The sequence below is a fragment of the Callithrix jacchus genome, chromosome 2, assembly GCF_049354715.1.
Source record: "Callithrix jacchus isolate 240 chromosome 2, calJac240_pri, whole genome shotgun sequence".
Taxonomy (NCBI): domain Eukaryota; kingdom Metazoa; phylum Chordata; class Mammalia; order Primates; family Cebidae; genus Callithrix; species Callithrix jacchus.
In genome coordinates this window covers 7,975,837-8,002,202 of record NC_133503.1, presented here as the reverse complement: position 1 = coordinate 8,002,202, position 26,366 = coordinate 7,975,837, and the positions used below count along the sequence as shown (strand labels likewise).

The 26,366-nt window shown below is 44.8% G+C and overlaps 1 protein-coding gene across 10 annotated transcripts in view; it reads right to left on the bottom strand.

Moving 5' to 3' along the window:
• The window catches only part of LOC108588901 (uncharacterized), a 903,226-nt gene that overhangs the window by 310,971 nt on the left and 565,889 nt on the right, over positions 1–26,366 (bottom strand). For all 10 annotated transcript variants that reach the window (XR_013528665.1, XR_013528668.1, XR_013528671.1 and 7 more), the window contains one exon: positions 4,353–5,472. The gene's annotated coding sequence lies outside the window, so the exon portion shown is untranslated. The remainder of the gene's footprint in view (positions 1–4,352; positions 5,473–26,366) is intronic.

The following is a 26,366-nucleotide window of genomic DNA, read 5'->3' as shown; positions in this document are numbered from 1 at the left end:
GAGGACATGAAGTATTTGCTAGCAGGCAGTCACTACACTGGGCATAGCTCTAAATGAAAGGCAACACAAAACGTAGTTCATTACGGTGCAGATGTTGAAGAGCAAGATGGGATGGTAAGAGACACCCCAAGGGCAACTTTAGAGGCTCTGTTCACCGCATCGGGAGAAAGAAGGAGAGGATTCATAATGAAAATTCATAATTCATTCCGACTTGTATCAGAAGGCTTTTTGACAAAAGACAGAGACTGAAGTAACATGAATATCTTCTTGAAGGCCCTGTTGTCTGCCAGATTCTAAACACTTTATTTCACTGTCTCTGTTTGGCTTCAAGCAGCCTTAGTGGCAGGGTGCAGTGGCTCCTACCAGTAATCCCAGCAATTTGTGGCCGGATTGGGAGGACTGCTTGAGGCCAGCAGTTTAATATCAGCCTGGGCAACATAGCAAGACCCCATCTCTACAAAAGATTAAAAAAAAAAAAAAAGACAGTGCACTCCTGTTGTCCCAGCTACTCAGTAGGCTAAGGCAGGAGGATCCCTGGAGCCCAGGAGTTTCAGGCTGCAGTAAGCCATGACTGCACCACTATAGTTTAGCCTATGTGACAGAGTGAGACCCTGTCTCAAAAAAAAAAAAAGGCAGCAGACTGATTAAGGAACCTAAGTTTACAGTAATTGAGCATGTAGATTTACAGCAACTGAGTGGCCTTCAGAAAGCTGTATAGCTCAAGGATGGGCGTGGTGGCTCACACTTGTAATCCCAGCAGTTTGGGAGGCCGAGTCAGGCAGATCACCCAAGACCAGGAGTTTGAGACCAGCCTGGCCAACATTGTGAAAATCCATCTCTACTAAAAATACAAAAATTAGCTGGGTGTTGTGGTGGGCACCTGTAATCCCAGCTACTTGGGAGGCTGAGGCAGGAGAATCACTTGAACCCAGGAGGCAGAGGTTGCAGTAAGCTGAGATCACGCCATTGCACTCCAGCCTGGGCAACAGAACAAGACTCCATCTCAAAAAAAAAAAAAAAAAAAAAAAAAGAGTCCTTTCAACATTGAATGGTTTTGGTTCTAACTCATTTGACCACATATACAAGGGTTTATTTCTGGACTTGATTCTATTCCATTGGTCGGTGTGTCTGTCTTCATGCCCCATAAGTTCATTTTCAGCACTAGAAGGTTCGTTTCCATGACAGCAGGTGCCCTGCCTGGCTTTCCACAGCCCCACCCCTGGCACAGAGGGGTTGCCGAATTTCCAGCAGCTGATTAGCTTTCCCTTGCACAGCCCGGATGGACTTCCCTGCACGCCTCCAGCTTGTCCTGTGTTGGACATACCACCTCCCCTGGGCAGTCTGCCATGCTTTCCTTCCTTAGACTTTGGAGGACCTGCGTTCCCTCTCTCCAGACTCATCTCCGTGTCTGCTGGATTAGTCTGACCCTGGGTAGCCCCGTTCTCATTCCATTCCTAAGTGGTGCTTGTTCATCCAGCATCTGTTCTTTGCTCACCCTTCTTCCAGGTGTCCTCCCTGCATCTTTGTTCTGCCCTCCTCAGACCTGTGTCCACCAGAGTCTCACTGACTCCCACCTGCTTTCTGAGATTTCCTGCTTCACTTGAGTCCTGGCATCTCAGGGGCGTGTGGGGACAAAGGAAAGCTAAGCCTTGGGCTGTGTGACAGCAGCCTTGTTTAAGTCACATCGAAAGGCCATCCTGTTTTTTGTTTTGTTTTGTTTCTGTCTTCAGTCTCATAAATAAGGCCTCTGTAATGGCAGGCAGGAAATCCAGAGGGCAGGAACACAGCATTATATCATCGCATTACCCACAGGGATGCCTTTTCAAGGCCAGCAAACTCAATTAGCCTGTTGGTAATAGCAGTTCCAGCACCAGGACGTGTATGGCAGAGTTCAGCATTCTGAAGAAGGACATGGAAGATAGATGACGGTGTGGTCCACCATGGATACCCGCCGGCCAACTAGCTCGGAGAGACAGTGCCAAACCACACCATTGAAAGTGGTTTGCTTTCAATGATTTTGGACTGCTACCTTTGATATATTTAAATCTTGAGAAATAGAATGCTATTTGTTAGCTTCACCCTCATTATTTTTTTCATCACGCATCCTTGAGCAACCTTTCTTTTCTTCTGCAGATTTTCAACTATTGTGCTGGATCTCCAGCACAATAGAGACAGCACCACGTCCCAGAAGCCAAAGAGGAGACCCTGAGCCAGTGAAGGTGACATAGTGTCAGCGGGAGGAGGCAGACACATTCCTAGGCAGACAGGGACAGGTCCCTAGTGAAATCTGACCTTCAAGCCAAAGACAGCTCAAAGCCTGAAAACTGAGCTACTACAGCCCAGGACTGGAGTGAGAACTTCCTCAATGCCTTTTCAGCCAATTCAAATGATGCTTTTTCCAGGCGCACCCGTAGACCAGTCAGCATGCACTCACCCATTTTGAGCCTACGAATAGCCCAGACTCGGCCACACACTGGGACTGCCTGCCTTGGGGAAGAGGCTACTCACTTCGGATTCCCCTCCCATGCTGAGAGCTGTTATGTTCCTCAATGAAACTCTTCTCCACCTTGCTCACTCTCCGGCTGTCCACATAACCTTATTCTTGGTCACAGGACAAGAACCCAGAGCCTGCTGAACCGCAGGAGCGAAAAGGGCTGTAACACGTTCCTGGCTGACCCACCAAGCTGCAGGTAGTGACACGCTCTCATTTTCTGGACTATGAGGGAAGAGTGGTAACCCTTCTGGGGGCGCAGGCCTTGGGACTCCCTGAGCTGGAGCTGTGATATGCTGTAACACCCACTTAGGCCTCTGTGGTTGCTGGCGTCTCTGCGTTTTCAGGAACCAACACTAACCCCTCAACCAGATGCCAGCACCAAAGGTAGAAGTCACTTGAGGCACATCTGGTCCAGCCACAGCCTTGTGTGGAGTTTGTGCCTGTGCTGGTGCCTGCAGCTGCACTCTGCCGTAGCAGCCGGCACACTTGGCTGTGCACCATGGCTGTGCCCCATGCTTGCTCGATCACACACCCCTTACCATTCTGCACCTGGCTCACTCACAGCGGGTGTGGGATCTGGGCCGGTAGCAAGAGCTGAGCATAGCCAACCCCAGCACAACCTGCCAGGCTGAGTGGACAGAGCCAGCCCAGCAGTCATGAGCGAAACTCGGGCAGAGATGCTGCCGGCCACAGAGGTTTCCAGCTGGTGAAACGGCACCCAAAGAATCCTGCATCAGTAGGGTTTATTGAGGGCTTACAAATGGGGCAGTCCAGGAGTGGCAGGCTGGACAGGAGACTTGCTACCTTTTTCAAAAACGTACGCAGGTTATAATGTTTTTTCACTTAGCAGCCTCCCCTTAGCAATCTCTATGTAACCCAAAACAAAGGGTCTCAAGCCCCTGTAGAGCCTGAATTTCAAGGGATGGGCCGGAAATTCCGATGTCCTTCATAGATAAGGAGTGAAACTTCCGGTCAGCCACTTCTAGATCCCTCAGCTTGGAAGTTTGAGCACACATTTCCCTAGATTATAGTGTTATTCTCAGGGCGTGCTTAAATTATGAACACTTTTACACTGTTGGTGGGAGCGTAAATCAGTTCGACTGTTGTGGAAGACAGTGTGGCGATTCCTCACTGATCTAGAACCAGAAGTTCCATTTGACCCAGCAATTCCATTACTGGGTATATACCCAAAGGACTATAAATCATTCTATTATAAGGACACATGCACACGAATGTTCACTGCAGCACTGTTTACAATAGCAAAGACCTGGAACCAACCCAAATGCCCATCAATGATAGACTGGACAAGGAAAATGTGTCACGTATACACCATGGAAAACTATGCAGTCATAAAAAATGACGAGTTTGTGTCCTTTGTAGGGACATGGATGAACCTGGAAACCATCATTCTCAGCAAACTGACACAAGAACAGAAAATCAAACACCTCATGTTCTCACTCATAGGTGGGTGTTGAACAATGAGAACACATGGACACAGGGAGGGGAGCAACACACACTGGGGTCTGTCGGGGGAACTGGGGGAGGGACAGTGGGGGGTGGGGAGTTGGGGAGGGATAACATGGGGAGAAATGCCAAATACAGGTGATGGGGAGGAAGGCAGGAAAGCACACTGCCATGCATGTACCTATGCAACAATTTTACATGTACCCCCAAACCTAAAATGCAATTAAATATATATATATATTTTAAAAATATTGCTCTCAAGTGTGTTTTCTATACACTAGCATTGAGACTAGAGAGGTTAGAACATTTACCCACATACATTTAGCAAGTCGCCTTATCTCTGTCACTATTTAGTCATTGTTCGGCGTCAAACTGACAGAACGTGGTAGCTTACCGGGCCCACAGGGGCGTGGTTTCAAAGGCAAGAACTTCCCCGCGACGCGCCTGACCTGCCTTCCTTCCCGTCTCCAACCGGGAGCGGAGAGGTCTTTGTCTAACTTTCGCCCGCCGTGGAAGGTAGACCGGCCAGGTGAGCCTCACCCAGTAGAAAAGCCCGCCGAAAGCTATGGGCGGACTCCGAGCCAAACAGCCAATCAGGTGTCAGAATCGAAGATCAGTCAGTCCAACGGAAGTTTAAAGAAACTCTCCTCATAGGACGAGAACTTGAATGGGGCGGGAGTAAACGCCAGATTAAAAGACCTCCCGCCCCTCACGTGCGCGGCGGCTTTCCGCTTCCGGGCTCTCCTCCCACAGCAGCGGGGGAGCTGGCTTTTCTCCGTCCCTCTCTACTTCTCTTTCTCTCTCTGCCTAAATAAACCCTTTTCTGCAAAGTTCTTTGGGTCCCATATTTACTTAAACGAGCTCACCGCGACGCTGGGATCCCCTCCCCATTCCTGGGTGAGAGAGAGATCAAGGGCCTGAAAGGAAAACACCTGATGGGGAGGGAGCAAAGTCATGGTTCCTTCCCGCGCGTCCCGCAACCCCTTCACAAAATCGTCAGCTGTGCTCATGTTTTGGTTAAGTTAGAGCAGACGAAAAAAAATCCTCATTCAGAAGCAATGGGGAAGAAGGACAGTCAGATTACTGAGAAGTCAAAAGAACGTCCTATTTTAACCCGAAGTGTCATGAGAGCAGAGAATGTTTTCGTTGAACAGTTCTGAAATTTAACTTGTCCAGCCTTGTGATTTTACAGATGAGAAAACCAAGCGCCGTAGAAAGTTAAGTGGTGTCTGCCGGGCCCCACGGCTCGTTAGCACACGTGCGGAATGACTATAAATAAGCCGCAGTCCACTTACAGAAGAGCCGGTCTCGCAGAGTCTCTTCAGAGCTTGTCTCATCACCCGGAGATGAGGCGGATTTCAAAGCAGCACACAGTGGGCCTTCAGGTGCCGTCAGTGTTACTGAGGGATGAGGCCCCTCTTTCCTGTCTCTCGTCTCAGAGGAGGAGGAGGTCAAAGTTGAGACACAGCAGGCACGAGGCTAGTGGCAAGGTCGGCTGGCGCGGCTGATCAGACCTGGAGGTTAAAGACAAAACCCCCCACCCTTAATCGCACGCCCATCTATAGATTGCAGGCATCAAATGGAGAAACGCCTCCCTCGTTCTCGCTCAGTCTTGCTCAAACCCCCACCTGGTCACTACCCTACACCTGCTCCATCAATCACGACCCTCTCACATGTACCTGCTGGAACTGTAAGCCTTTAAAAGGGCTAGGATTTTCTCTGTCGGGGAGTTTGGTTCTTAAGATGCAAGTCTGTCAACGCTTCGAGCCAAATAAAGTCACTTCCTTCTTTAAACCTGGTGTCCCGGAGGTTTGGTCTGCAGCTTGTGCTGCTGCATTAGGTTAGGGCATTTGCTTTTGTCCGCAAACTAAAGGAAGCCTTCAGAATCTCAGTTAGCTTTCTATTTTCTTTTTTTTTTTTTTTTTTTTTTTTTTTTTTTTTTTTTTTTTTTGAGACAGAGTTTCGCTCTTGTTACCCAGGCTGGAGTGCAATGGTGCGATCTCGGCTCACCGCAACCTCCGCCTCCTGGGTTCAGGCAATTCTCCTACCTCAGCCTCCCGTGTAGCTGGGATTACAGGCACATGCCACCATGCCCAGCTAATTTTTTGTATTTTTAGTAGAGACGGGATTTCACCATGTTGACCAGGATGGTCTCGTTCTCTTGACCTCGTGATCCACCCGCCTCGGCCTCCCAAAGTGCTGGGATTACAGGCTTGAGCCACCGCGCCCGGCCAGCTTTCTATTTTCAATTAGGAGTTCCTTGTTTACAGTGCCGAGAAGTGTTAGTCGTGCTGTTGAACTTCAAAAATGTAAATTAGAGGCATTCAAATTCTTTTGCAGGAGGGTTATGTGAACCTGCAAATCTGAGGCAGGTCTCAGTTAATTTAGAAAGCTTGTTTTGCCAGGGATTGAGGACACACACCTGTGATGCAGCCTCAGGAGGTTCGGATGACGTGTGCCCAAGGTCGTCGGGGCACAGCTTGGCTTTGTACATTTTAGGCAGACAAGAGACATCAATCAATATGTGTAAGAAGCACATTGGTTCAGTCCAGAAAGGTGAGAAAACGGGAGGCAAAGGACTGCTTGAGGTGGAGAGGGCTTTCCGGTCACAGGTAGGTAAGAGATAAATGGTTGGCAATCAGATATGCATTTATCTCAAAGAGCAGAGAGGTGACTGAATACAACGGGAGGCAGGTTGACCCTAAGCAGTTCCCAGCTTGACTTCCTTTTAGCTTAGTGATTTGGGGGGCCCAAGATTTATTTTCTTTTCACAATCACATCATACTTCTCTCAAAGCAACCTCTGCTTTCCAGGCCTCTTTAGCCCTAAGATGCATTTTTCATCTCCTGTTTTTGGAATAAGAAGAGGAATTCTATGTACAGAGGCCCTTCTATCTTGGTTACCAACAATCCCTGCTTCTACGCAGAACACACGTGAAAAGGATGTGGATTCGGGCATGTGTTCTAAATGCCTCATTAATCATGCATTTCTTTAAGAAGGATTCTAAAGAGCTCCGACTTGCTGGGTAGTGTTCTCCTTCTCCCCTCAGGTGCACTAGCAAGTGCAGAGTCGCAGTCTTGCAGTCCTTTCATCTATTTACAGCTCAGAGAAGCCACCCGGATGGGGATGATGGTGATGTGTGATTCCTAAGGAGAAATCACTCAAATTCATGAAGATTCTCCCTGTGTCTTTATAATGTAGGCACATCATTAAAGGTACTTTGTTCCCAGCACTTTGGGAGGATGAGGCAGGTATATCACGAGGTCAGGAGTTCCAGACCAGACTGACCAACATGGTGAAACCCCGTCTCTATTTTAAAAAATACAAAAATTAGCCAGGTGTGGTGGTACATGCCTATAATCCCAGCTACTCAGGAGGCTGAGGCCGGAGAATCACTTGAACCCAGGAGGCGGAGGTTGCAGTGAGCCAAGATTACGCCAGTGTACTCCAGCCTGGGTGACAGAGTGAGACTCCATCTGAAAAAAAAAAAAGTACTTTGTTGAAGCTCTGCTAAAGTGTTGGACATTTCAATGGATAAACAGAACAATAAACAGTCAAGATGGTTTCCTAGTTATGGGACTCTTAATACTCTACTTGAATTTGGCAGGGTTTAGGATGTGTGTATGTTGTTGCTTCCCTCCTCCTCCCTCCGTCTCTCATTTTCTCTGTAATGAGGCCATGCATGTTACTGGGAAATAGAGTCAATCTGGAGACAGGCTTGGGTTCCCATCCAAGGTCATCAATCACAATTGAGTGACCCCATGCACATTATGTGCCTGTTCTGGCTGTTAGAAATTAAAGGTTAACGATAAAGCAGAGAAAAAATGGTATCAGATTTATATTATATATAAATGGGTACGATTATATATAAATTGTATAAGATCATATATAAATGGATAGATGGATGGATGGATAAATGGATGGACAGACAGACAAATGGCTGGCTGGCTGGATGGAATGGATAGATGGATGAATAGATGAATGAATAGATAGATAAATGGATAGTTGGATGGATGAATGGATAAATGGATGGATGAGTGAATAGATGATAGGTAGATATATAGATGCGTAAATGGATAGATGGATAGATGATAGATAAATAGAGTCCACCCAGAACAGTACATAATAGATCACAGACTTTTTTCATTCTCTTCCTTTTTTTTCTTTTTTAGTGATGAAGTCTCATTCTGTCACCCAAACTGGAGTGCACTACTGGTGTGATCAAATCTCATTGCAACCTGGAACTCTTGGGCTCAAGCAGGTATTTGTCATCACGCTTAGCAGTTTTTAAAAAATGTGTAGACATAGGGTCTTGCTGTGCTGCCCAGGCTGGTCTGAAACTTCTGGCCTCCAGCGATTCTCTCACCTTGGTCTCCCCCAGTGCTAGGACTACAGACATGAGCTACTATTCTTTCTTCGATAAAAATCTGTTTTATTGAGCACATTCTTTGTCCATCCCACTTGCAAATGCTAGGGATATGACACTGAATAAAACCAACAAACCCCTGCTGCTGTTGAACTGATATTCTAGTGAAGGAGCCGAACGTGAATCCTAATACATAGAATACAACATCCAGCATAGAAAGAAACAAGGGAAACAGGGCAAGAAGTGTGGCTGGGGAAGAGGTGTCTCCAATTTTAAATGGGTCATCAGGGAAGGACGTATGCAGAGGATGGCATTTGAATAGAGACCTTGAGTGGTGCTGGAGAGGGCAGCAGATATCCAGGGAAGAAGAATGCCTGGCGGGTCCTACTGCAGCACACAGTGATAACTTACATGGAAAGAGAAGCTACTCTGTGCCTTCTTGTGAGTGGGATGAGGTTACAAAGCAGGAGCAGTTCTTTATTCCAGTCCTTTTCCTGCTTTTCTTCCTCAGATGTTGGAGCACGGGGAATGAGTTGACCAGTGCCCCAGCTGCTGCACTCAGAAATCTCCCAGTCACCATGTTTCCATGGTGAGGAAGGCCAAGCTTTCCCGACTGATTCTAGACTGAGTCAGAAGGCCAAGCTTTCCCCACTGCTCCCAGACAGTGATTGAGCGTGGCGGGATTCCCAGGCAAGCCCACTCCTGGGAAATGCACCACTCCTGTCATGGGCTCCCCATCAGTGTTGCAGACACTTTGCAGAACGTCATGTGAAGTCCTGTCCTCCCTGCTGTTCCCGTCTTTCCCTTCTCCACTGATGCTAGCCTTGCACTGAGGTCTGATGACTCTCCTGGACTCTACTGGCCCCCTTCCCATTTTCCCTTGCAGGAGATTTCTCTAATAAATCTCTTGCACCTCAAATCCAGACTTGGCATCTGCTTGGAATACCAGGAGTGACACAAGCACCATTGAGGAATGGAGCTTAATTTAGTAGGAGGGTCTTACAATTTTTAGGAAAATTACATCAATTGAGGGGTGGCTGTTGGGGCATTCCTGATTAAAATATGATTTCTGGGCTCTGACTGGGTTGCATTTTAGTCTCTTGTTTTTCGGGTTTAGTAAGGGTACATTTACCTAGGTTGATGGTTAAACTCAGAGATGAGGGGTTGGGGATTTAATTGGAAATAGTTCTTAAAAGTGAGCGTACATGCATGAGCATAAGTATCTACTGATTAATTATGTCCTTCAAGCATGAATTAATTAACACCTTGTGGTTATTATGCCAGGCCGGAACAGCCAGCACTAACTATTGGACCTTTGAGTGAGGCCAGCTTGGACCTTCTTATGCCCTTGATACCCCCCATAAATTATAACCATGTGAGATATTGAAACTCTTGTGAACTATTGGTAGGTATGTAATCTGGTAGAGACTTTGTGGGAAACAGTGTGGTGGTTCCTTGAAACATTAAAAATAGAATCGGCCGGGCATGGTGGTTCATGCCTGTAATCCCAGCACTTTGGGAGGCCAAGGCAGGAGAATCACGAGGTCAGAAGTTCAAGACCAGCCTGACCAACATAGTGAAACCCCGTCTGTACCAAAAATATAAAAATTAGCCAGTTGTGGTGGCATGCCCCTGTAATCCCAGCTACTCGGGAGGCTGAGGCAGGAGAGTCACTTGAATCCAGGAGGTGGAGGTTGCAGTGAGCGAAGATCGCACCACTGCATTCCAGACTGGGTGACAGACTGAGTCTCCATCTCAAAAAAAAAAAGAGAGAGAGAGAGGTTTATTTGGCTCATGGTTCTGCAAGCTGTACATGCATGACAGCAGCACCTGCTAGGCTTCTGGCGAGGCCTCGGGAAACTTACTAACGGTAGAAGGCCAAAAGAGAACAGCCAGGCACATCACATGGAGAGAGAGAAGGCAGGAGATCAGAGAGGGAGAGAGAAGGAGGTCCCAGCTCCTTGCAACAACCAGCTCTTGTGTGAACTAACAGAATGAGAACTCCCTCATCACCATGGGGGGCGGGGCACCAAGCCATTCACAAGGGATCCGCCCCCATGACCCGCCAGACCAAACCTCCAGCACTGGGGATCACAGTTCCCCATGAGACTTGGAGGAGACACACAGCCAAACCCTATGACATGGTAAATTTTATGTTGTGTGTATTTTAGCACAATTTTAAAAAAGAAACAAAATTATAGCCCGATGAAAGAGCCCAGGAAAATCAGCAAAGTAAACCTGCACCCAATACACAGAAGTATAATTGTTTTAAGGCATTCATGTTTGGGGTGCCTTGTTAGGTGGCAAAGGCCAGGGACACAACACCAGAGGAAGAGGAACACTTAGAGGAACCAGAAACAGAGAAATCAACTAGCAGCTGAAGCAGGAGAATCCTGGAACCCGGGAGGCAGAAGTTGCAGTGAGCTGAGAATGCACCACTGCGTTCCAGTCTGGGAGACAGAGGGAGACTTAGCCTAAAAAGAAAAAAAGAAAGAGCTCACGTTTCTGCAGGCTGGCTCGGGTGTAAAGAGAAGATATGACCAACCCAGCACGTGCTGAGGAGCCCTGCCTGGGTTCTGAGCTGAGCACGCATTCCTGGGTCAACCTGTCTTTCCACAACCTACTCCTGTCAACCTGATTGCCTATAGAGTGTCATCCTGTGCCTGCATTCACACTTCGATTTAGGCCTCTGTAAGTCCCACTGGATTCTATTCCTGCCTCTAACTGGGCCCTTTTCTGTCCACCCATTCCTGCCTTACCAATGTATATTCAAACTCAGGTTTTTTCATTAAATATTTGGCTGGACCCAGTAGCTCACATCTGTAATCTCAACTCTGGGAGGCCAAGGCAGGAGGATTGCTTGAAGCCAGGAGTTTGAGACCAGCTGGGACAGCATAGTAAGATCCCCAGCTCTACAAAAAAAAAAAAATACTAGCTGGGTGTGGTGGTGCATGCCTGTATTACCAGCTAGTAGTGAGCTAGCCGTGAACTATGCAGCTGCAACTCCTGGGCTCAAGCCATCCTCCACCCTCAGCCTCTCGAGTAGCACTTGTACCACTGTGCACCAGCCTGGGCAACAGAAAAAAAACACATAAAAATATTAAATATTCACCCTCCTGCACCATCTTTTGCTGTTCCCTGATGATCTAAATCTGACCTGGCTCACAGCTCCTTGATCTCCTAAATCTGACCTGGCTCACACCTCTGGTCCCGCGTTTCACCATCTTACGCCACCCTCATCAGGTGCCACAGAATACACTGCATCAAGAACCTCGGGGCATCACAGCTGAACCTCGGGGCTGGAACCCAGCCTTGGTTGTCTTTCATTGTTTCCTTCTCGACATTGTACTCCCTTCTGCCACCAGAAGGCCGTCTTCTTCTTTTTTTTTTTTTGAGACAAAGTTCTCTGTTGCCCAGGCTGGAGTGCAATGGCGTGATCTCAGTTCACTGCAACCTCCGTCTCCTGGGTTCAAGCCATTCTCCTGCCTCAGCCTCCTGAGTAGCTGGGATTACAGGTACCTGCCACCACATCCAGCTAATTTTTTTTTTTTTTTTTGTATTTTTAGTAGAGAGGAGGTTTCACTATGTTGGCCAGGCTGGTCTCAAACTCTTGACCTCAGGTGATCCACCTGCCTTGGCCTCCCACAGTGCTAGGATTACGGATGACATGAGCCACCTCTCTTGGCCCTAAAGACTTGTCTCCTAACACCCTCCTGAATTCCCCACTGTTTCTCCCTGTGTTCTCAACAGCTAGCCTGCTTTCCAGCACATCAAGATGTCATTTACTAAGAATTTCAACTTCTGCCAGACAGCGGCAGGCAGCCTGATGCAGGCACCTCTCTCCGCCTGACCCCACAGAAGGGGACCGTTTCCGAAGTCAGCAGCTGCTTCCTCCAAAGGATTACTCAGCACTTTCCTGGCAAAGGCGGATGATTACGCCTGCCACAAAACTTATTAACTTGGGAATCCCTGGCGGAGGGGTTGCGCCTGAAACTGTTTTCAAGTAGCAAGAATGCGCTTGATTCGTGGAGAGAGGCATTTTTTATCTGAGAGAAGGAAATTAAATAAATCCCTTTTCTGCACTCTGGTAAATGGAAAAATCCATACTATTAAACCGCACTAGGACAAAGAGGACTAATGAATACTTTCAAATCACGGTGAAACAGAGGCATACAGAGGACAATGTCACAAGCATAAGATACTGTTTTTTTTTTTTTTTTTCTTTTTGGAAACAGGAACCTGCTCTCCCATTCAGGCTGGAGTGCAGTGATATGATCATAGCTCACTGTAGCCTCCAATTTCTGAGCTCAAGCAATCCTCCTGCCTTAGCCTCCTGAGTAGCTGGGATTACAGGCATGTACAACCACACCCAGCTAATTTTTGTGTTTATTGTAGCAACGGGATTCGCCATGTTGGATAGGGTGGTCTCAAACTCCTTATCTCAAGTGATCTGCCTGCCTTGGCCTCCCAAAGTGCTGGGATTACATGCGTGAGCCACTGTGCTAAGCCCATATTTTATTTTGATCCTAAAAAGACTATAGGCACAGGCCACCAAGCCTGGCTAATTTTTTGTTTGTTTTGTAGTAGAGATGGCTTTTCATTACGTTGGCCAGGCTGGTCTCAAACCCCTGACCTCAAGTGATCCACCTACATCAGTATCCCAAAGTACTGGGACTATAGGTGTGAGCCATTGTGCCAGGCCCCTAGAGATTCTGAGTAACAGGAAAGCTATTACCACTTGCCTTAATGCATATAACGTTTTTCTTATTCTTTTTCTTTTTTTTTGAGACGGAGTCTCTGTCGCCCAGGCTGGAGGGCAGTGGTGCCATCTCGGTTCACTGCAACCTCCAACTCCCTGGTTCAAGTAATTCTTCTGCCTCAGCATCCCAAGTAGCTGGGATTACAGGTACGCACCACCACGCCTGGGTAATTTCTGTATTTTTAGTAAAGACAGGGTTTCACCATTTTGGGTAGGATGGTCTCAATCTCCTGACTTTGAGATCTGCTCGCCTCAGCCTCCCAAAGTGTTGGGATTACTGGTGTGAACCACTGCACCCGGCTGTCTTTTTTTTTTTTGAGACAAAGCCTCACTCTGTCATCCAGGTAGAAGTCCAGTGGTGCAGTCTCGGCTCACTGCAATCTCAACCTCCTGTGTTCAAGCAATTCTCCTGCCTCAGCCTCCTGAGTAGCTGGGACTACAGGCAGGGACCACCAAACCCAGCTAATTTTTGTATTTTTTGTTCATCATGTTGGCCAGACTGGACTCACCCTAACCTCAAGTGCTCTTCCTGTGTTGGCCTCCCAAAGTGCTGAGATTACAGGTGTGAACCACTGCGCCCAGCCCATATGACTTTTTGATTCTAAAAATTCCTTTATGTGTCTTTGAGATATTTAAGGAGGTGGGTATTTAAGAGATTTAGTATTTATGCATATGTCAAAACATTACAGTGTACACCATAAATATGTATCATTTTTGTCATTTAAAATAAGATAAATGGAAGAGGTGACCTTGAACAGGGACTAAAACACCCATGGGAGCCCTCTGCAAACTGGCCTCTTGCTCCTTAAGGAAGGCCTGTCATCTGGCGGAAGTCTTACGCCGTGACTACTGCTTCAGCAGGGCAGTGGGGCAGGAGGCATGTGAATTCTCCATGAGCAGCCACTCGCGAGGGAATTCACACATCACTGTGGGTGAGCCAGACAGCCACACGTGGGATGCAAAATACACTCGTTCTAGATAGAACGTGCTATGTCTCCTGGACACGCCAGGACAGTCTCATCATCAACTATGTTTTCTTTCTTTTCTTTCCTCCTTTCTCTCTCTCTTCTTTTTCTCTCCTTCCTTCCCTCCTTCCTTCCTCCCTCCTTCCCTCCCTCCCTCCTTCATCTCTCCTTCCTTCCTTCCCCTCTCTCTCCTCTCCCTCCTTCTTTTTTTCCCTTCCCTTCCTTCTTTCCATCCTTCCTTCCCTCTCTTTCTTCTCTCCCTCCCTCCCTCACTTCCTTTCTTCCTCCCTCCTACCCTCCCTCCCTCTCTCTTTCTAATCCTTCTCATTCTCTCTCTCTCTTTCTCCTTCCTTCCTTTCTTGGCCTTGCTTCATAGCCCAGGCTACAGGGCAGTGGTACGATCATAACTCATTGCAGACTTCACTCGTGGGCACAAGTGATGCTCCTGCCTCCGTGTCATGAACACTCAGAACTTCTCTGCTTTCCCTTGGCTCTTCCTCACTGTCACAAGACAGTTGCGGCAGCTTCAGGCACCAGCATCACATGCAGGAATCTTGAATTGGAAGAAAGTATCAAAAGCAACACTGAATTTTCTTCAACAGGCCCCTTTTACAAATGTCTTTCTTGTACAACAGAGAAGGAAACATCATCAAGTTTTCAAGTTTTCCTTTTTCACTTCATTTGATAGATCAGTGTCACATGTCTGTGTGACAAGGGAAAGGTAGAAAGTTAGAATCTAGCCGCATTTGTCCATCTTCACATTGCTATAAAGGACTGCCTGAGACTAGGAAATTTATAAAGGAAAGAGGATTAATTGGCTCACAGTTCTGCATGGCTGGGGAGGCCTCAGGAAACTCAGAATCATGGCGGAAGGGGAAGGGGAAGCAGGCACATCTTACGTGGTGTAATAAGGAGACTTTCAGAGACTGCAACCTACAAACTCAGGCAGATACTTACGTTGTAAAATGTATTCTATTGCAAAAGGAGACGAATTGGCAGACAGCTGGCAGGGGTGTTGTACCCTGCTGGGCTCTGGAAGGCCCTGCTGGGCACCTCTAACAGGTTGCTGCCAAGAAACAAGAGATGGGCCACAAAAAAGAACTTTCAACGGTCTTCAGCAAATGTGGTCAGTCAATGGCTTGGAATGCAATTCCCTGAGATTCTCTCCCCTCCCCTGGATGTGGAAGGGTAATGAGGAGTAGGAAACAGTGTCCCTCCAAGCTGAGCTCATGGGCCAAGCCTGATGAGATGGAATGCAGTTGATATAAATGCAAACTTCTATACTTTAGTTCTAAAAACAAGTGCATGAATGTCAAGCAAGGAACTTAGACTTAAAACCAATGGGCTTAGACTCATTGGTTCTGACGAGCTCAACAAAGGTTTTTTTATTCTCATGCTTTGTTGTATAGAGACCTGCCTTATTGTGCACGGGCCAGACAAGTTGAGATTTACATGCTATATTTAAAAGGAACACAGGCAGCCTGTAAAGTGTTTAGAGGACATTCATAAACGGCATAGGAGATTGAACTAGCAAGTGCCTAGATTTTTAAACTTTACTATTCGAGGACTTCAAGTTTGTGAAAACATAGCTTAAAGCGATGTGGGACCTGGTATAGTGGCTCATGCCTGTAATCCCAGTGTTTTAGGGGGCTAAGGTGGGAAGATCACTTGAGGCCCAGAGTTCAAGACTAGCCTGGGCAACATAGCAAGACCTTGTCACTACAAAAATTTTTTGAAAAATTAGCTAGGCTTGGTGGTGTACACCTGTATCCCAGCTACTCAGGAAGCTGAAGCAGGAGGATCACTTGAGCCCAGGGGTTGGAGGCTGCAGTGAATTATGATCATGCCACTGCACTCCAGCCTGGGCAACATAGAAAGACCCTGTCTCTAAAAAATAAATAAATAAAATGAATAAAAATAAAAAATGAAGGGGCTTGGGGTTCCTGAATTCCTACCGTGTTCTAAGCATGATGGTATATGATGCTGTGCCTGTGTTCTGCAGCTCAATCATTCTGGTCACTGTTCCCATCTTACAGATGAGGAAACCAGGACTTTGAGAGGCTAGGCAAGTTTCCTACTCACCCAGCTAATGAACAGCATACCTCCTTTCTGCTCAATTCAGTTCCACAACATCAAGCATGCTGCATTCTGTGATTCTAAGATTCTTTGCTTTAACGGTCCAATGAATGATGTTTTTTTTTTTTTTGAGATGGAGTCTGGCTCTGTCACTAAACCTGGAGTACAGTGGCGCTATCTCGCCTCAGTCTGCCTCCTAGGTTCAAGCAATTCTCCTGTTTCAGTTGCCCAAGTAGCTGGGATTACAGGCACACACCATGACACCCACCTAATTTTTGTATTTTTGGTTGAGATGGGGTTTCACCGTGTTGGCCAGCGTGGTCTCGAACTCCTGACCTCAGGTGATCTGCCCGCCTTGGCCTCCCAAAGTGCTGAGATTACAGGCATGAGCCACCGTGCCCAGTCCCTATGACTGATTCTAACATTGCAGTGTTCGGAGACTGCACAGAATGGCTGTGCAGAAACAGAAGGGTTGCAGAGGGGGACAGGAAGCATGAGGTGGCAGAAGGAATAGCCAAGTTACAGAAGTGGTCATTCACTGGGTCCCCCCACAAACAAAACATTCCTGTTTATTTCTCTGAATCTGTGCCAGGCAGCCATGTGACCTGAGAAGAGCTCTCTTGTGAGACAGGATTTTTCTCATTTCCTGGCTCCTAATCTAATAGAAGTGTCTAAACTAGTTGGCTGGCGCTGCCTGAGCAGGGGGGAAGGAAAGGTAGAATCAATCACTCCATTTGAAACTGCATCTGCTGAAAAGATGTCACGAAGAGGCGGGTAGGACCAGGATTCTGTTTACACAAGTACTTTCCTAGCAACCACTGGCCCATTTCTTGTTTCTTGGCTGTAACCTGCTAAAGGTCCTCAGCAGGGCCTTCCAGAGCCTGGCCAGGGCACAGAGTCCCTGCCAGCTGCCTGCCAGTACTTCTCCTTTTAAATTAGAGTGCATTTTATCACTTGATTAAAAGTGCCTGCCTGTTGCCAAACCTAGGCTGAGTTTCTAGGTTGCAGCCTCTGAAAGTCTCCTTATTAAAAGCATTTACAAAATAATATCCTAGTGGAGAGCTGCCAGGAGTTATTTGAAACTCCAGTTATTCCCATGGGAAGTCATTGTAAGTTTTCCCCAGTTAGAATTCATTTGGTTGGAAGACAGAGTCCTTGATACATACTTGTAAAAGTAATTTAATATTTGTGGGGTTTTTTTTTTTTACTTTTTATTAAATCTTTTTTTGTACAGATTGATGGGGTACAAGTGTGATTTTGTTCCAGGCACAGATTGCATATCAAGGCCAGGGATTTTAGGTATCATCACTCAAATAACATACATCGTATCCATCAAGTAATCCCTCATTATCTGCCCTCCTTCTCACCCTTCCCAGTCTCCATTTTCTATTATTCTACACTCTATGTCCATGGTTGTTTTTTTTTTTAATTTATTTCTTATACTTTAAGTTCTGGGGTACATGGACAGATCGTGCTGGACTGTTACATAGGTATACACATGCCATGGTGGTGGTTTGCTGCATCCATCGCCCTGTCATCTACATTAGGTATTTCTCCTAATGCTATCCCTCCCTAATCCCCCTACACCCTGCTATTCCTCCCCTAGGCCCCCACCCCCCAATCTCCAGTGTATGATGTTCCCCTCCCTGTGTCTGTGTGTTCTCATTGTTCAATACCCACTTATGAGTGAGAACATGCAGTGTTTGGTTTTCTGTTCTTGTGTCAGTTTGCTGAGAATGATGGTTTCCAGTTTCATCCAAGTCCCTGCAAAGGACATGAACTCATCCTTTTTTATGGCTGCATAGTATTTTATGGTGTATATGTGCCACATTTTCTTTATCCAATGATTCTTTATCATTGATGGGCACTTGGGTTGGTTCCAAGTCTTTGCTATTGTGAACAGTACCACAATAAACATACATGTGCATGTGTCTTTATAATAGAATGATTTATAATCCTTTGGGTATATACCCGTAATGGGATTGCTGGGTCAAATGGAATTTCTATTTCTAGGTCCTTGAGGAATCGCCACACTGTCTTCCACAATGGTGGAACTAATTTACACTCCCACCAATAGTGTAAAAGTGTTCCTATTGCTCCACATCCTCTCCAGCATCTGTTGTCTCCTGATTTTTTAATGATCGCCATTCTAACTGGTATGAGGTGGTATCTCAATGTGGTTTTGATTTGCATCTCTCTAATGACCAGTGACGATGAGCTTTTCTCCATATGTTCTATTTATAATTATAAATATAGAATTTCCTATAATTATGAAAACTGCCGTTGTGATTCAGCTCTGACGTGGGTGGCAGAGACCTTACCTGTGTCCCAGCTACAAATGAAAGCTACAGAACCGTCAGTTCTTGGTCATCTGCAGTGCTAGGTGCCAGGAGGCAGACGCGTTCTGCAATGAGCTCACACTGCCTTGGGTATTGAAGATCACTGCATAGGCTGAGCATGGTGTCTCATGCCTGTAATCCCAACACTTTGAGAGGCCGAGGTGGTTGGATCTCTTGAGGTCAGGAGTTTGAGATCAGCCTGCCCGATATGGTGAAACCCTGTCTCTACTAAAAATACAAAAATTAGCCAGGCATGGTGGCAGGAGACTGTAATCCTAACTACTCAGGAGACTGAGGCATGAGAATCACTTGAACCCAGGAGACAGTGGTTGCCGTGAGCTGAGATCATGCCACTGCACTCCAGCCTGGGTGACAGAGCGAGATTCCATCTCAAAAACAAACAAACAAGCAGAAGGATCATCACATAAAATGGTATGTCTGAGGCCTGACAGAGGTAGTAAGGTTGCATTAACATCCTGACCTTTAGTCTTTCTCCAGTTTCCTAGTTAATACTGCCAGTAAAATTAAGTGTTAAGTAACTATTTTGCTTAAATAGATGCTACCCTTTTGCTCAGAGATTCTGCAGAGGTCACGAAGGCCAACACAGGTATGAAGCGTGTCAAGGACATAGACACCCTAGATTAAGGTCCTAGACCATGCTCAGGACGTGCTAACAGATGCCAAACTGCAGCACTGGTCCCGTAACAGGCTGCTTATACAGGAATGGATCAGGAGGGCACGGAGGATTTCTCCAGAGAGACTTGCTAGTATGCCCTATCTCCCCTCCCCAGGGGCTGTAGGAATTCACTCAGGGTGCTGTCAAAAATATTAAGGAAAAAATATTAGAGAGTTATAGAATATCATCTCAAACCCTTTTAGAAAGCCTAAAAGTTTTTTCCTATAGTTCTTAGCTGAAAGCAGCCTAAATCCCCTTTACATTTAGTTAATAAGTAGAGCAAATTGCTTAAGTATGTTAAGAAGTTTACCTAACTTGTTTATTCCTGTAGGCTTAAAACTAACCTTTAAGCCAGATAGCTGTCTCAAAAAGAAGTCAACCAAAGATATTACCCACTAATAGTGTTTCCTTTAAGCATCAGAACCTGTGCTTTAATCTTCAACCCCTAGTAGCATTGACTCAAGCCTTTGTCAATTCAACTTTACAAAATAAATGCAAGTCTCACTAGCTAAAGAAGGCAGGCAGCTGCTGTATCTTTACAGCACTCTCCAAAGGGTCTATAAGCAGCCACAGACCCTTTGCCACACTAGTGAAGCATGACATCTGTGTACCAGTGTACTTTACACATCCATTGCTAAGTCAAGACCTGCAGGACAGATCCCCACAATTAGTGACCCCAACAATGGGGGCCTCAGGGCAAGAGAGGGGGCTAGAAGAAAGCCATCTGGGGATCTTCTGTGTAGTTCTGAAGTTGGAGCGTCAGAGAACACCAGGCATCTGAGTTGCTTGTGACTGAGCTGTAGAATGGGGCCTGCACTCTCACAACTGGCTGTCAGGCAGAGAAGGAACTCTACAGTGAGCAGGGCAAAGTCTAGTGAGGTCTCTATGTGCCAGATGCCAACATGCTAAAGGGACTCTTCCATCAGGGACAAGATGACCTCAACAGAGGGTTCATTTCAGGACAGGAGATGAGCAAAGAGCTAAAAGGTGCAAGGGGAAGAGGCATGGCCCACTTCAAGGGAAGTTCAGGCGAGAGATTCCTGATGACAGGGAGCAGATGCCCAAAGAACCCTCAAGAGTCCCCCAAAAGGAAGATAATTAACACACATCTGGAAGGTCTAATGGTAAAGCCAAGGGCATCAGTCAGGTGCACCTTTCCTCTCCTCCCTCATGTTTTCCAACTCTGCAGGGACCCAAAGTACAGTCAGAGAGTGATGGAGTGAAGTGAAGGGAAGGAGGCCACCATCGTCCACTGCCCCCTCCCCACTGCGGGTTTCCCAAACACAAAAAGGCTGAGCTGGGAGACTGAAGACATTTTAAGAGAATGATAGCTTAGGTTTTTGATACAACTCTAAACTGGATTACTTTAAAACGCCTAGAAAAATACACGATTTATAATATCCTTTGTTAAAACCTGAAAATAACTGGGGGGCATTTTATTACTCAATAATGACCTAAAAAGCTGAAGGGACCTAACTGAAATTTCATGTAGCATTAGTGGAGATGAAAAAACCAGGGCAGTGGTCAAAAGTTAAAGAACAGTGGCTACTAGAATCATGTTACTGTGTCTACATCCAAGTCTAGTTTAATTATTAAACCTGTGTCTAGAGTCTTCCTAAAAGACAGAAGACGCCGGAACTAAAACAACAACAAAATAAAAATATGTGTATTATCAATCAAAAACGACAGTGATCACATGAGTGGGACATAAAACATACAGGGTTCTTGTTGTTGTTGTTTGTTTGTTTGTTTTGAGATGGAGTTTCACTTTGTCGCCCAGGCTGGAGTGTAACGGCCCAATCTCAACTCACTGCAACCTCCACCTCCCAGGTTCAAGCCATTCTCCTGCCTCAGCCTCCTGAGTAGCTGGGATTACAGGCACCTGCAACCTCACCCAGCTAATGTTTTGTATTTTTAGTAGAGACTGGGTTTCACCATGTTGGCCAGGCTGATCTCAAACTCCTGACCTCAGGTGTTCCACCCACCTCAGCCTCACAAAATGCTAGGATTAGAGGAGTGAGCCACCGCACCCGGCCTGAGTTTTTATGTATGGGAAAAGCTGTTAGCACATGATCATGCCTCCTTCCTGCTGCTGAAAACATTCTCATGAGTCATTGAAGGGATAAAATATTCTAACACTTAGGTCATCTTAGTCTCAATCTCACAATGTCCCTGTTGTACTCTTATAATGCTATATTATACATTATAATGAACAATACCACTGGAAATGTTCTGTTCAGAGTGTTACATTCAATACCCTGTCATTGATTTCTTTAAGAAATATAATACGGTTTTGTAGCTTATGAAAGCATTGGTGTGCAGAAAAATAAACCCTAGCCATATATTTCCTTTCTCATACCCTCAAATTTCTGGAGAAACATAGTCATTTCTATAATAAGAAATGCAGAATTCTGCATTTGGTTGAAAGAAACCACTTTTTCATGTCAAGAGATTTTCTAATTCCTGAGCGTCATGTGCAAATGGCAGACAGTTACTCCCATAGCTCCCCTGCCAAGCCTTCTCCTGCAGGAGATGGGATATATCATTCCTCTTCTTAGCTCACATACAGGGTGGGCCACTGACAACTTACAGTATCTCCAGCTGACATGGGTTTTTCATATCCGGCCAGACACTCATTCCTCTTTTCCTTTTTATATGTAGTGGTCTTAAGACATATGTTCAAATTTGTTGACATTTCTACCCATCAAGTCTAGTTCTCCTCCCCTGGAACATGACCTGGTCTTAAGGATTCCCTTCTCAAAAATAGAAAATGGCAGAAGCAATGCTGCGTGACATTCAGAACTCGATCATAAAAGACGATACAGCATCAGCTTGGAATCATTTGGAACCCTTGCTCTTGGCACCCAGCCGCCATGCTGCATCCCAGGCTACATAGAAAAAACTCACGTCAGTGATCCAGCCAGCAGCATGGCTCAGAACCCAACTCACGACCAGCATCGCCCATCAGGCATGTGAGTAAGGAAGCCTCAGCTATGGTTTGACGACAACTCCACGAGAGACCCTGAGTGAAAACCACCCAGCTGAGCCCAGCAACATAAGAGATTACGACACATAATCACTGCAGTTTTATGCCACAAAGTGTCTAGTGGTTTGTGACACAGCTGTAGGAAGTCATCACACTATCAAAATGCACTTTTAAAGATACTTTAAGCATGTTTCACTATTTCAATGCTGTTTCTGTTCTGGTCATACACTCTATGTCACAGAATCCAAAATTTAGAAAAAACTTCTTTAGAAAGAGAGATTTTTTTAGTAGAAAAATATTGGGAAAAAAAACATTTATCCATATTTAGACTATAAACCCATTCCAAAGCCATATAATGAAATATGATGATGCCATTTAAATATCTGTATATGCTCTAGGATTTCTGGTCTGGACAAATGACATATTCATAACTTTCTGTTCCTTCCCATTAAATACAACTGTAAACTCTGAAATTAATGTAAGAGGCAACCAAAGAAAAACTCTGAAAGGTGGTAAGAGGAAGGCAAACTGATTTAGGATCCTAGCACTGAAGGTAAAATGCAGTAGCAGGGTGTCTTATGTCCCCTAACCCAACAGAAGGCAACTTAGACCTGAATTTCTCAACTCCCAGTCGAGCCACAGGCGGCAGCCCAGGTAGACTGATTCTTCGCTGGGATTGAACTGAAGTCCTACATGCCACACCAGTGACTGTGGGGGGATGGATCAAGTGATCTGCTAGTAAATGGCGGAGGAAAGAACCTACTTTCCCCTTGGGCTAGAGACTCCCCTTCCCTCTTGAGAGATATTGGAACAGAGAGGAGGCACTGGAAGAAGGGACCCTTCATAATAAACAGCCCAGCTCAGAAGCGTCATTACTTCATAGACATGAGACTGTCCTTCACCACCTACAGACACTGGAGGACTGTGGGGAACCAGAAGGAGGAATCTGACCACAAGAAGTGCCTCTGCTCCAGGAAGCATTCTTGGACCCTCATGAGAAGAGAACATATCACCAATGCAGTACTCAGCCAGGGAAGCTTCTTCATGCCCAAGGCCTGAGACTCCGCTATCAAGAGTCACTGTGTAGGCCATTCTGAGGAAGCCTTTTGTCATCCCCTCAGGCAACACTAGTAAGATCAACAGGCATCCCAAGCAGCACCAGAGACAGCAAAGAAAATAAAATAATACCATAAAAAAGTTCTAAAAGTCAAACTAGCCACAAAAGTAGGCCAGGACCAATGTCTCAACCTAAATAAGGTGATATTCTGCTAAAATGAAGGATTAAAACCAGACCCCGAGTCTTCCAGTATAATAGACAAACTGGCTACAATGGTATAGAAAATCACTCATTACATGAAGAACCATAAAAAAATGAAACTTGAATGAGAAAATACAATCAACTGATAACAATAATGATTCAAATTCAATGTTGGAATTATTTGATAAGGTTTTTAAAGCTGCCGTCATAAAAATGCTCAGTTACTAGTGACAAATTTTCTTGAAACAAATGAGGAAATATAAAATCTCAGCAAAGAAACAGAAGTTAGGAAAAGGAATCTGTATTAGTTCATTTTCATACTGCTATGAAGAAATATCTGAGACTGGGTAATTTATAAAGGAAAGAGGCTTAAGAGACTCACAGTTCCACATGCCTGGTCAGGGAACCCCACAATTAGGTGGAAGGCAAGGAAGAGAAAGGCACGTCTTACATGGGCAGCAGGTGAGAGTGTGTGCAGGGGAACTGACCTTTATAAAACCATCAGATCTCATGAGACTTATTTACTATCACAAGCACAGCACAGGGAAAACCTGCCCCCATGTTTCAATTTCTTCCCACTGGGTCCCTCCCATGACACATGGGGATTATGGGAGATACAAGTCAAGATGAGATTTGGGTGGGGACACAGCAAAACCATATCAGAATCAAATGGGACATTATAGAACCTAAAAATACAACAGAAAATAATTTGCTCAGTGGGCTCAATAGTGAAGTTGGTACACCATAGAAGGTTAGATAAAGCATAGGATCAATGGGTTTAAGGATAAGTGAATGAAATTTGTTAAGTTTGAATAACATACAGAAAATAGATTGAAAAAAATGAAAAGAGCCTCAGAGACCTATGGAATGCTAACACAAGATTTGTTACTCATATCATCAAAGTCTTAGAAAGAGAAGGAAAACACAGTAAGACTAAAGAAGAATTTGCAAAAATAATGAATAAAAACTTTCAAATTTTGGTAAAAAGAAAAACTTACAGATTCATGGAACTGAGAAAACCCCAAACAGCATAAATACATGCATATGAAAAATCATGCCATGACACATCATAATTAATCTTCTGCAAACTAAAGACAAATATCTTGAAAAAGGCCTGATAAAAACAACACAGTACCTATAAGGGAATATAATTATAATAACTGAATTTGACATCGGAAACCTTGGATTTCTGATTGAAAAAAAAAGGTAGCAGAATATTTCTTGAGTGCTGAAAGAAAAGAAGTTAACAGCCAAAAATTCTACATCCAGCAAAACGATCCTCTGCAAGGAAGGAGAAATAACATTCTCACAGTAAAGAAAACTTTTTAAAAAGTCCCTGGCTTAAAGAACTGGCCAAAAGAAGTTCTTCATGCAAGAGAAAATGATAAAAGAAGAAATCTTAGATCACCAGGATGGAAAAAAGAACAATGGAAAGAACAAATCTGGGTACATACAATAGACTATTGTTTTCCTCATGAGCTTTATAAATCGTATTTGATGATTGCAACAAAAATTATGAAACCATCTGATACTCTGGACTGACCTGTATAAAGGTAGAGAAGGTAAAGAGACCCAACTGGAAGTAAGATTTTCATGCTTCACTCAAAGTAGTGAAATTCTGATACCCTTAGACCATGATGAGTCACTTATGTATATTTTAATTTCCACAGCAACCACTAAAAACACTATAAACGCCAGGTACAGTGGCTCACGCCCATAATCCCAGTACGTTGGGAGGCCCAAGCTGGTGAATCACAAGGTCAGGAGATCGAGATCATCCTGGCCAACATGGTGAAACACTGTCTCTACTAAAAATACAAAAATTAGCTAAGTGCAGTGGCACATGCCTGTAATCCCAGCTACTTGGGTGGCTGAGACAGGAGAATCGCTTGAACCAGGGAGTCAGAGGTTGCAGTGGGCCAAGATTGCACCACTGCACTCCAGCCTGCGATACAGTGAGACTCCATCAAAAAAATAAAAATTAAAAATAATTAAATTAAACATTAAAGAAACACCACTATACAAAGAAATACAGTCAAAAACGCTATAAATTAACTGAGAAGGAATATTTTTAAAATAGTCAAGTGATCCTCAGGAAGGTGAGACAAGAAAAACAGAGGGGACAATCAGGGAAAAAAGATATATTTAAGCGCTAATAAATCAATAATTGCTTTCACTAAACGTGGCCTTACTATACCATCAACAAAAATAGAGACATTGATAGGGTAGATAAAAACATTGTGGCACAACTATGTGATGTTTACAAGAAACTCACATGAAATCCAGACACAGGTAGGTCAAAGGTAAAAAGGATAGAAAATATACACCAGGAATACTAAAATAAAACACGAATATAATAATATCTGTTAAAGTACACTCATAGCAAAAGAAATTATTACAAAGAGAGGCATATCATTATTATGTATGATAAATAGATCGATTCTCCAGGAAGACCTACTGATCCCAAATGTTTATGGACCAAAGAACAGAGCATCAAAATCCATGAAGCCAAAATCAATAGAGCTGAAAGGAGAACTAGACAAATCCACAATTAGAGTTGGAGAATTTAATACTTCTCCCCCAACTACTAATAGAACTATGAGGTAGAAACTGGCAAAGATATAGAAGACTGGAATCATATATCACCAACCAACAGGTTCTAATCGACATATATAGAACACAGCAAACAACAATAAAATAATACGCTATTTTCCCCCAGTGCCCATGGAACATATTCTAAGATAGACTATATCCTAGACCACAAAATATATGTCAACAAATTTTTAAAAATTGAAATCAGATAGTGTGCTCTCTAGTTCTAGATTCAAACTAGAAATCAATATGACAAAAACAATAAAAACTAAACAGGAAAAATTAAACAATACACTCCTATATAATCCATTGGCCAAGTAGAAAGCTTCAAAACAAATAAAAATGCATACAAGCGAACAAAAATAAAACATAACAAAATATTGGGATGTTG